Source organism: Diorhabda carinulata, chromosome 9 (assembly GCF_026250575.1).
Source record: "Diorhabda carinulata isolate Delta chromosome 9, icDioCari1.1, whole genome shotgun sequence".
NCBI classification, from domain to species: domain Eukaryota; kingdom Metazoa; phylum Arthropoda; class Insecta; order Coleoptera; family Chrysomelidae; genus Diorhabda; species Diorhabda carinulata.
The window spans coordinates 2,847,899-2,860,265 of record NC_079468.1 but is presented as its reverse complement, the minus strand read 5'-3'; the positions used below and the strand labels follow the sequence as shown (position 1 = coordinate 2,860,265).

Below are 12,367 nucleotides of genomic sequence, written 5' to 3'. Positions count from 1 at the left end.
GCAGTAAATTTTTCTCTTTCAACCAAAAAAAATTGATCTTCTATTAGGAAAAGGAAAAAGGTTGATAGTATGTCACATAGGAAGGGAAACCGTTTTTGTTCCCGACGCCTTATGGGAGATGGGAGATAAATCGTTTGAGATCCTAGAAGAGAAAAAGGAAATCTGAAGAAACTGGTTTTGTTTGAAAAGTATAGCATTCGAGGAAAATTGATAAAAGCAAAACTTTTGAGGTTAGTGAATGAACATCAAACCAAATATGATAGTACATTGTAGACGAAATTGTTGAAGCACATAATATTATTACTTTCAACTTTCAAAAGACTATGTGTAAACTTTCATTACATTTCGATTAGTCTCGAAAAAAGTGACAGCCATTTAGGTGAAACTACTTTTGTTATTTTCAAAACAAATGCTGTACAAGCTCAGCAATTGTTTCAAAAGTGTTAAACGGAGTCTGTTCCATCGAAAAGAACCAGAATCAGAACGTTCTGGTTGTCCAATTGAGGTGGTTACTCCAGGATTGGTCACAGTCGATCAAAAACAACAACGTGTTGATGATTCAGATCAATGTTTGCACGTAATAAATCAGATCACTTCACTCCAGAATCAAAACGATCGTCATCTGAGTGGAGTGCAGCCGGTGAACCATGTCCCAAACGTTCAAAGTTGTAACAGTCAGCTGGGAAAGTTATGGCTTCAATATTTTGGTATACGCATGGAATATTGTTCAATGAACATCTCCAAAACGGAGAAAGAATCAATAGCGAGTATTACAAAGAGTTGTTGGATCTTTTGAATACAAAAATGAAGGGAAAACAGACGATTCACAAGTCGATGACAACGATGGTTAAATTGAACGAGTTAGAATTCGAATTGCTTTTTCATCCACCGGAAAGTTCAGATCTGGCTCCCAGTGACTACTGGCTATTCGCTGATCTCAAAAAAATGTTCGCTGGTAAGAAATTCACCTTAATATAGAAGCAACTGCTGAAACTGAAGCTTATTTTGAGGCAGAAGACAAAGAAGCGTTGGATTGATTGTATTGCTCTCGAAGGAGATTACATTGATGAATGAAATTGAGTTTTGCAGCACTATGGCCTTCAACCTGTAGAAAACTTGGCGGGAGTATCAATAATGGCGGACATGTTTAGGTGGCTGTAACACAACGCCGACTGACGCCTGAATGTCAACAATGGCGGAGTATGTAGTGCGAGAGCTTCGCAGTCGCCTACAGTGCATACCCGCGTAGTGTCTGCACGATTTTTGGATCCAATTTCAAGACAAGGATAGTAAACAACATTACAGTAGATAAAAATAGGAAACACTAAAGATCCCCAAAGCTTTTTTCTCGTCTTAAAATTGAGAAGAGTTTCATCTTAGCTCCTTAAACCTCAAGACCACATCTAGAATTAGTCCTACGTTCTTAGCAAATTGTGAATTTTCTCCACGTCTCTGAGAACAAAACAGCACAACTTCTTCGTCCTTTTTGAGCTTAACAGATCTCTATTTAGGTGTGTAGCTGCTGCATCTGGCACTGTGAGATCAAAGTAGTGTAGGACCTGAGTGTATGATTGAATGCGAAACTCGGAGACACTGTCGGATATATCAAAAATATATACGAGGAACAAAAGTGGGTCATTTAGTGAACCCTGCGGCGCACCAGATACTATTTCGCCAGCCTCTACCAAGGATACATGCAAAATATCCGCTTTGTATATTCGGGTTTCCTTATTCAAAAGTGATAAATTTATTAATTTACAAATTGGATAGTTTTGGAACCCTTGATTCATCACATACATAGGAAATGATTGTCACTATTTCCATTGCCAGCTAGTTTGCAGTTGGAAGTTTGTAGTTCTTTATTAAATAACTTCCATGAAAGCAACTTTAGATACATTAACCAGAGCGGGAAAATAGTTATTAAAGAGCCAATAGAGATTCGTGACGTGACTCGGCTCTCATAACTTCGTAGGTAAATCCACATCTCCGATACCGACCTTCAGATATTTAATCACGAGAATATGTAAGGGGGTAGGTATCTGAGAAGTCGGTATATCATTTAACGGTAGATGAAAGGGATGGAAAAATAGTTGATTTAACTCAACTTACCCGGATCATTTCCATACGAAGGTTGCTACTCAAGTTTTGAGAGCTAACTGTTGGCTTTTCTTAGTTTTTCCGATACTGAGAGTTGTTTCGATTTGTTTTTTTGTTTTGTGGTATTAATGGGACTGCATAGTTTCTTTTTAGATAAATTTCAGTGAAACTAATACAGCTGAAGCTGAAGGACATTTGTGTCTGTTTTTTGCGTAGTTTTTTGTACATTTGTACAACACTTTTTGAGGTTGGAAAGTGATAACCCAGTGGCGGTTAAAAGGTACAAGACAAACTCAAAGCTTTAGGTGGAATTAACCTTTCTCATTGGAAGAGAATTAATCGGAATCCTCCCCATTTTTCACAAGTTCTTCTCTTGGTCAAAAAATGTAACAGCAACATCTCGAGCCACCGAGTTTCGCTGGTTTTCCGAATTCAGTCGTGGTAACACTTCGCTAAGTGATGAATTTTGTGAAGGTCGTCCAAAATCGACTGTTGAGCCAGAAAACATATGACATACCGCGAGTTTGAGGCATACTACTAACTACTCAGCAGATTTTGGAACGTCGTCATCCGATATTGCACATCTGGTTTCTACTAGTTAGATCTTCTGCGAATCCGAAAGACGTACAGTTTCCAGAGAAGCCTTAATAGACGTCAAGACGACGGATTGATTAAATCTCAGACTTAAAAGTGTGGATGAACCATTATTTTATTTAGTTACGTTCATATTTTCATGTTTTTTTTTTTTAATTTGAGTTTTATATCGTTAGCATTTTCCATCTAACCTACTGACTGTTTTATTCTAAATCATACCCTAGACTCCAAGAACTTTTAAGACGCTTTTACGCAAATAGATATTTTTAGTTCTATTGGCTTCCATTAAAGTATTCTAGTGTGCGTACGGTTATTCAACTGTCAAACGTCATTTGTCAAACTTCAATAAGATATGTCACGCATCAACCGAACTGAATGAAATTAACACTCTCATCGCGAAATTTCAAACTTTGCGAATATTGTTGATATCAACTAGAAGCAAATTTCACGTGTTCTCGGTACATTTTCGGATGAACGTCCTTAACTCTGAGATTAATATTCTAAAGCAGAATAGTCGGTTACTATGGCGTTGTTGATAACGTCTATTTTCCACGACTGTATTCCGGATTTGTCGAATGTAGCAAAAGATTAAGAAGAACAGAAGTTGGTGGAGTTGTCGCATTAACAAATTCCGTGTAAGGTATCGTATGTACAATAGAGGCACCGACGCGATAATAATGATTGCCAGACACCAGAGAGGAAAGCTGATAGTTCCCATACAAACCTAATAATCCCCGGGGAACACTGATGCCGGATACGGGGACTCGTCCACTATGGGAATACACACAAAACAGCCACTCCACGGGAAGCTACGCGAAATTGGAGAGGAAAAAGGAAATGTGTCATAATGGCTGAGTAACAATGGGTGATTTTAACGAGATTGTTTCCATTTTTAATGTGCGTGTTTGAAAAAAACTTTCAGAATTTCGATTATAGCGAAAAATATGACCAAATAGTCAAAATACTAATTTTATAAAGATAATATAGTGCGGGAAAATAAGATCGAAAATGAACCATCATTTTCCTGAATCCTACAATGAATTCCGTTGAAGATCAAGACGCAGCTTTAACCAGAGTCGAAGTTTTTTTTCCATTTTTGCTTGTACAAAAAAGTTGTTGACATAAAATTGTAGAAAATTTTATGTCCTTTAACATGATAAAACTCAATTCCAAAAAAATTTTTTTCAGACCACAATTTTTGAAAAAATTATGAAAATTTTGAAAGTTTGTTTATTCGTCAAGTATCACAAGTTTTATATATTGAGAATGTGGAAAAATTAAACACCAAAATGTACTAACTCTAATATATTCCGAGCTTTCTAATACTTATGTACTCATAGATTTCAAAATTCAATAATCCAATTGACCAATTAAGTACGTGAACAAAAGAACGGGTTGAACCGCGTTGGAATTTTGAAAATTCTCGACGTTTCGGTCTCTAATTTGGAGCCATTATCAAAAGCAGGGTGGTTATTCGTTCGTTGGTAAGAAGTGATCTGATTTCGTGGTCTCAATCTGCCTACTCCACGCAACGAATCACTTTTTATGGTTAACCTCAATCTGTAATATACTTACCATCGAGAACACTGTTTACACTAACACAATCACTGCTAACATTGAAAAAGTTTGTTTGTTTGTTCTGTCTGGCCAAGATGCGGCCATAACATACTGTGGCTATAAAAAGCAATTCAAAGATTTACCGCTTTATAATCGTTCTTGAAAATTTGTATCCGGCGCGTCCACCAAACTTTAGATTCTACTAGCATTAATTAACAGGACCGGGTTCGCGGTCCATGTCGTTGACGAGTTCGTAATTATACGAATATCGAACCAAAAATATATTGAAATTTTGATTTTAAAGATTTTTGTCTGGGTCAAAAAATTTGCAAAGTTGAAAAGAATATATTGAAAATGTTAATTTTCGCATCCATTTAGAGAAAAAAGAGAATTTTTAATATTTCATTGTTTTTGTTAAAATTGTTTTTGTAAATATGTACTTTCCGTGATATTATAAACCATTTTCAAAAACATTTTGAATATGCCGAAAAAAAGATATATATTTATTGAAAATATCAATATTTCGATTGTTTATGACCAAAAATGGGGTAAACTCCACTTAATTACAAAAGAATATTTCAAAAACAACACATTTTGAAAAAATATTGAAATACTATTATTTGAAGAAGTTTCCTTCATTTATTAAAGGCTTGATATTGATTGGTAAACAGATAACCAACTTAATATTTAAAAATAATAAACTAGAGTTACATTTCAAACTTCCCCCGTATTATAAGTCAGTCTGAAATACGGTCTTGAAGCGAAGGTAGTGCCAGGTCGGCATTTTGATCGAGGGATGAGAAAATTAATTTCAAATAAATTAAAATAAATATGAAGACTACAAAATAAAACTTATTAGGAACATAGGTGATACTATATAACGCACCCGCCGCTTTATGTCAAAATTTTCATCTACTCCACCTACGTCTATCCAACAGCGCCGCGTCACGGCTATTTCAAACACTTAAAACCCAAACAACATGAGAGCCACGCCGCTTTCTAGAAAATAATATGAATGGAAACTTCCAATAATAATTAAAGAATATTCCAATAGATGACGTTTAAATCTCGAACCTTAATTTATCGGTAGCTAACCAAAATACGACATAAAACATTTTGCTAATTGAACCAATAGCCTACTGTATAATTATGGTATACCAACGTTGTGATTTTAGTGTCAATAACGGTTTGAAATACGATTTTTCTATATAATTAATAATCTACATACACGTATTAGTAATACAAATCTAATTTCAATAATTTTCTTAACCTATAAATGCATTTACCTATTAATTATTTCATCTAATAATATCCATATCGCCGATACCGATTCACAGATTGATTGGGTCAATAGAGCACCACAAAATATCATATAGTTTAATCCGTTATGTGAAATGAACATAGATAATGCAGGGATATCCAATAATATATTCTAACGATGTTATAGACTATCACAAACAGATAGTTAAACTCGTATTATTTAAACATACATGAATGATAGAGAAAAATAATTATACAAAAATTTCATTATTATGGTTTGTTTGAATAAAAATATTTTTACGTGGATAAATGACTTTAATATCCCCTGATATGTAGATGACCAATCGTACAAGTTCTGCAAATCGTTCAACTTATAAATATTGCTGATTATAAATATAATTACATACTTTGTAATACTGGTTGCCTATATTATCATCAGGTGCTAATTTGTAATCATATAATAGTTGTGAAATAGAATTTGTATTATAGGGATGTTGATTCCAATTAACTTAATAATTTCTAATTTTCACACGTTTATATAAGTTCGGGTATAAAATGTGAAGAATTTGTTTCCAACTAATAACTGGGTCATTCAATGAAAAGTTTAAATGATATCGAGTTACAGTTTCCTGTAATTGTACAGATGAATGACAACCGAAAAAAAACTAAATAACTAGTAGTGTTCTGTGATGTTCCACTCGAATAAGTTTTTGAGTTTCAAAAAAAAGTTTCAGTAGACATATTAAGGAAATAGAAAAAGTTTTGTATTTAATTTGTTAATTACGTAATCTATAGATCTTCAAATAATTTACCGGAGACTTTATGTGTTATAGACACAAAAGTTTGGGTATTGTATGTTCAAGATTAATTAAGTAGGGGTTTTATAGTTGTACAAAGTTTTTAACATCTTAATACACCGAATATGCAGAAAATACTTTATTAATTGTTATCAATGAAACCAGGTTTATAAGTTGTTATAAAAATAGAGGAAGAAACGAGACTTGTCGAGCGGTCAAGGTCAAGGTCATGACGTAGAATCGGCAGCGTCTAGTGGGATTAGGTGTGATTTAACTATTTTTTTTTCAGGTTTTAGAAACTATTATTCAATTTTCATTGTATTTTAACGATATAAGTGTTATAATATACATTTATTTGCTATTATTTATTTATAAATAGTTTTTTTGTGTATGTATCCGTTTATAGTTTATTTACAGATTAAAGATGGAGGTTTTTAAACAATTTTGGTAAACAGTCCTTGAAGATTTTTCAAAAAGTTATGATTATGTCTTTGAAAGTCCTCCAGATGTCATATAATATCATACAAATTCGTGGTCGTGTACCAATTGAACAACCTAGTCCATTAGAAGCAATTTACCGGATATGGATGATAATTCTAGGAAAAAAACCAGGAATATTAGAGGCAAAAGTAATTACCCAAGAATACACTAGTGTAGAGTATATAACACCAAAAGTTTTAGAAAAAATGAGCCTCCAGTTAAAAGATACATCTACTTCATTGAAAGAAATCAACACTTTGGAAGAAACTATCTAGTATTTATCTATCTAGTAGCTCATTTTCTTCAAAAAGCCCCGCTATTATATCTGGGAATGCTTCCAATTCAAGTAGAAACCAATTTAATATTTTACCTGAAGCCAAAGACTATGCACTTGAGTATATTGCAAGGTAAACAATAAGTCGGGTGACTGACACAAAGATGGCGCTGTCTTTGACAAATCCATATGACGTTTATGATGTACTAACTTTCAAAAGACTATGTGTAAAATTTCATGACATTTAGATTAGTTACAATAAAGTGACAGCCATTTAAGTTGAGCTAATTTTGTTATTTTCAATTTCGAGTGTTAATTTATTATTCTCGATGAAAAAAAAATTATTTTGCTGAATTTTAACGGGGTTGTACAGACGCCGATTGAGGTGGTTTTCCATGGTGGTAGGCGGGTCCATAACTTTTAATAGATCGATGGTCGAATCGAAATATTAGTAGCAATTGCAATGTTGGTTGCCTATCAGACAAATACATCAAAGGATCTAAGTAATGAGGTCCTTGACAACAAATATGCTTTACTTTGGAAGCGCTTCCTATAATTATCATTTCTAATTTGAGAATCAAAACGTGAAAATAATGAATGAATTCGCACGATCTATTGTAATATTGGAATATAAAAATGATTCTAAACAGTTGAATGACCTTGTACTAATAAAAGCATCGTTGTCATATTTATATTTTTTTCACAAGATGCAATCAAAATTAGAGTAATAATAGGTGAAGTATATTTTTATTTATAAATAGAAAATTCTGTATTAACTGATCCCAAATGACCACGAATCAAATTTGGTAGAAAAAAAAAACGCCATAAATAAAAAAGAAAAATTCAAACGAATACAAATTCAAATTGTAGCTCGGTAAAATATGGTGCCAAATGCGGGCACTTTCTTTGTTATCAGTGTTGTAAAACGTGTACATATTGGACTTGTTTACTCGATGTTATCGGACTCTCTGGAAACTGACCGAACACACAAACTGAAATAACAAAATTGTGCAAACATTTTTATTGATCACTTTCACGATGGCATCGAATGCCATGCTATCATTTTATGATTCACCGCAAATATAGTGCACGTATGTGGACGTTGTGGATTAATGGGAAATATGTATATAGAATGTCGTCGATCGATGTAATCAATTGGTTTACCGGTTTTATTTGGTTAAGATATTTCTATTTGTTGTTTCACCGTTACAGAATGTACAAATGAATGGAAAATCTTCGCCATTTTGTACCTATATAGGATGTTTCGTATGAATGAGATACAAAGAAACAACATATTGTTGGTTATTGATATTTTACATAATTTAAATTATATAGTTTATGGTATTATTATTACATTCTATTTCCTTAAATATTTTAAGCAATACAAACGTTAAGATATCAAATATAAATATTATATGTAGAGTTCTTGGTCTATAATATTTCAATATCTATCATATCGGTACGTTTCTCAATCTTCATAATAAATTATAACTTTGGCAACGTTGTGATCTTATAATCCCACTAATTATGTGTATCGGCCAAATTTAGTTACGGTCAAGATTAATAATAAAATTCAAACAAACACTTATAAATATAATGTAAATATCCTTTTCCAACAGTTTCTCAAGTGATTATTGAGTTATAACAATTGTACTGAATCTTTTCGAACATATTGATTCTAAAGAAAACAAAAAATCAAGTTAACGAAAAGCTCTACAAAAAACTTACTTTTTTAGCTGTTATGATGCACAATATCTCGGCATGAGTGAAATTGACTAACCTAAACATTAAATTTGATTTCTGCCGAGATATTTTTGGTGCTAACAACCAAAAGAATATGTTTACGTGAAAAATGTATACAATCTTGTTTGTAGAGTTTTTAAGTACTTAATTTTGTTTATATTCGAGCGGAGGTGCAATATGTATGTATATATTAAGTATTAAATATAAAAAGCTTTATAACAAGCCCCAAAATTATGTATTTGTGCACAAAATATAATATAAATAATTATCGTGGTTAATGTGAGCTTTTTTAATCAAAATAGAATATTAGGATCCATCTATACACCTCGTAATTCAAATTCAAATTGGATCACGAGATTGCGATTTAACTCGACAACAAATAACGAAGCAAAGTGAAGAAAATAATGTGAAACATTGTTTATATATTTCTATGTACGTAAAACTAAACCTAACGATTAAAAACTGTACATAAAAATATTTTTACAAATATTTGAGGTTAGAAATATAAACTCACCGATAAAAGTAGAATAATACTGCTACTGCCTCTTTCTCCCAACCCTGCTTTATAGGAACAAGTAATGGAAATTGTTTTTCCGATTTTAGATATTTTTGCATCAATTTCACGGGGGTTTTCTTCCAAATTACAGGTTTGAATATAAAGCGCGGTAACACTTTCATCACTATTTGCACGGTTTATTTCACTTTTAATTACATGATCGAATCAAAAAGTACGTTTTTTGGTGTGGGGTTTTACTGTCCAAAATAATATATCTGTTATATTTAACAACACTTCACTAATTCAATCTATTATCTTATAAGTAAGTTGTATATTTCTAATAGTAAGCCATTTTCTGACATGTTTTTTAAGCCACGCCTCTATGTCAGTTCTCCATATATTGTTGGTAATATTCACCAATCTGTTTAAGCGCTGTTGCCAGATTTTCTTCATATTTTGTATAAATTATTTGTAACAAAGTTATTTGTTTAAATTGAATATTTCAACACTCGATAAAATTTTTCCTCACGTCACACACTAAAACAAAAGTATTCATTTCACACATATCCAGTTTGTCTGAAAATAATGTCACATCTAACTACCTCGTTCTTCTTTCACGTAACGTCTTTGTCCAGGCAATTCAAAGGTCTCCATTCCCCATCCAGGTAACGTTAGATGCTTAGATAGTAGTTCCCCGGGGAACAGTGCGGTTAGGTGTCTGGAATATGGGGGTTTTCTTACCCATTTATAACAATCATTGTTACTAAGCGTTTCACGTTGAACGTAGGATACGATACCGGAATTTATTAATGCTGTAATCATGTTGTTTTCTGAAAAATCACATTATCACAAACGATATCGGTAATAGTTATTAATATCGTGTTCCCGAGATTGACATTTACGAGGTTTATACGGAAGCGATAAAAATAAAATCTTTGTTAGTCTTGATTAGATTAAGAATTAACAATAATAGAATCAACATTTCTATAGATAATCGACTGTCAAACGCATAAAATGATTTAGAAACAATGAAGGGATATTCGAAGGATGGTAACTGTTAAATATTTACCTCTCATCTCGGCTTTCAGATTTACGAAATCTGGCACCGTCCAGAAAAATTGTCGGACGGTGCCAAATCAGGGCTATATGGTGGGTGTTCAATCTTTATGAAGCCACATTTGACTCGTTTGACTTCGTGGAGTGAATTCATGGTGAATCACATTACATTAAATGGAAATTTTCGATAGATTTTGACAGGTTTTCGATTTCGATTTACTTTCCGGATGTCATTCGCTGAATTCTTCGGTAATATCGATTAAATATTCATCTTGTTATTAGTAATGACGCGTTTGGAGGATTATTACCTCAATTATGTTGTTAAGCATCTCTACGTAGCACGAGTCGATCCAAAAGAAATGTTGAAAGCCTCTGATATCTCCCTAATACCAACACGACCATTTTTGAACGCCATTTTATTAATTTTTTTGGTAGGCAGCTGACATGAAACAAGTGTTTATCGACTTCACTGAATACTTTGTGTTCCAAAACATTTTTTAAGGATGCCGTAGTCGTAATTCTATTAAAATCACAACATTAAAAGCAAATTCGTTGTTTAATTTTTTTTCATAGTCAAAATCGCCAAACAAACTTTCCGTATCATAACATCTGACATTTGACATCTGACAAACACATACTAACTGAAAGATGGCGCTTAAGCTTCACAAGAGTATTAATTATGAAAATTATGGATGAAATTGATTAAAACGGAATGTCAAACATTAATACGAATGTCAAACCTTGGGCATTAGTTCATATAGAACTTATAACACGAAGGAATCGAGCCGCGCAACCACGTTTTGGCGGTTTTCTGGTTGCCCACCCCGACTACCACTAGCTGCTATGTCTGGTTGCGCTATTGAAGTAGCTACAATTTTCTTACTACCCCAATTATGTCATCTCTTATTAGGTCTAACAGTTCGTACAAACATGCGACAGTACTTGAAAAACTTATTGTCATCTGTCATTTTTTTTCGTCTTCTTTTACAGTTGATGTTTTTTTGACAGCTCTACTGATTAGTCTGGTCGACAGTGACACTGGTGACTAGTTGGTCGAGTTGTTGCGCGAATTGGTAGATTCAGAATTGAGCTTTTGAGATGTAAAAAAGATTGAAACGAATACGTACACACCTTTCAATCACTTTTTTCTCACCTTATACAAAAACGTATACATTTTTAGAATGAAGGGATTAAGTGGAAGTATTCAATATCAGTTAATTATAAACTTTGTTGGACAACTGACTGAAGTAAAAATGAAATTTCCTGTTTTCATAAACAGCGTGTTGTTTATTTGTTTTTCCATTAAACAAGTTTCCGATATACTGCACATCGCTTGGTAATATTTCCGATGTTTTGCTTTTGTAATCGAGTTTTTCTTTAATTCAAATTTTCCCGTATTTAAATTAGTATATCTATCACCTAGATTTAGATGATGTTATTTGCTCTGAGGAAATTAAACTTGAGAAAATACATTTGTTTAAATAGAACTATGCATTCAAAAATAACCAATTGAGGTTTTGATTTCCCGTCATTTTTACATTTCTTAAGATATCTCGAAACAGAAAAAAGATATCGAAATGCGGCTTTCGCTCTTTTAATGATAATTTAGTTCGCTTTTGAAAGAGAAATCACAATATCTAAAATATATCAAAATAGCATTAACGTTGCTGATTAAATTGCTTAAAATTTATATAACAACTTTCCCACTCTCCCCCACGTTTTATTTGAAGGCATATACTAAAACTTGTAAGATAAAAAAGCGCAGAATTAGTTGAAGAAATCGATTATATATATAAAATGCCACTTAATTGGATAAATTTAGGAAAATTTTGCTGTTTTGCCCAACCGGTACCAACATTAAATTATCCAGTGCCTGTTAATTTGATATCTACTTAATGCTTGTAGATCCACCTAGCGAACTAAGCTTTAATTAATGCAACTTTAGGTATATATCTAGGAAATAAGTGCTTCGTGATATCTATACAGGTTGTACTTGCTTCCAAAATTACAACA

General features: G+C 32.8%; 1 protein-coding gene across 6 annotated transcripts in view; it reads right to left on the bottom strand.

Annotated features, from left to right (window-relative positions):
- The window catches only part of LOC130898106 (tyrosine-protein phosphatase Lar), a 524,093-nt gene that overhangs the window by 78,571 nt on the left and 433,155 nt on the right, over positions 1-12,367 (bottom strand). Inside the window, exon 1 of one of the 6 annotated variants that reach the window (XM_057807156.1) lies at positions 9,317-9,910. The exons of the other annotated variants lie outside the window; for them this stretch is intronic. The gene's annotated coding sequence lies outside the window, so the exon portion shown is untranslated. Of the gene's footprint in view, positions 1-9,316; positions 9,911-12,367 lie in introns of those variants that run through there. 6 annotated transcript variants of the gene reach the window in all.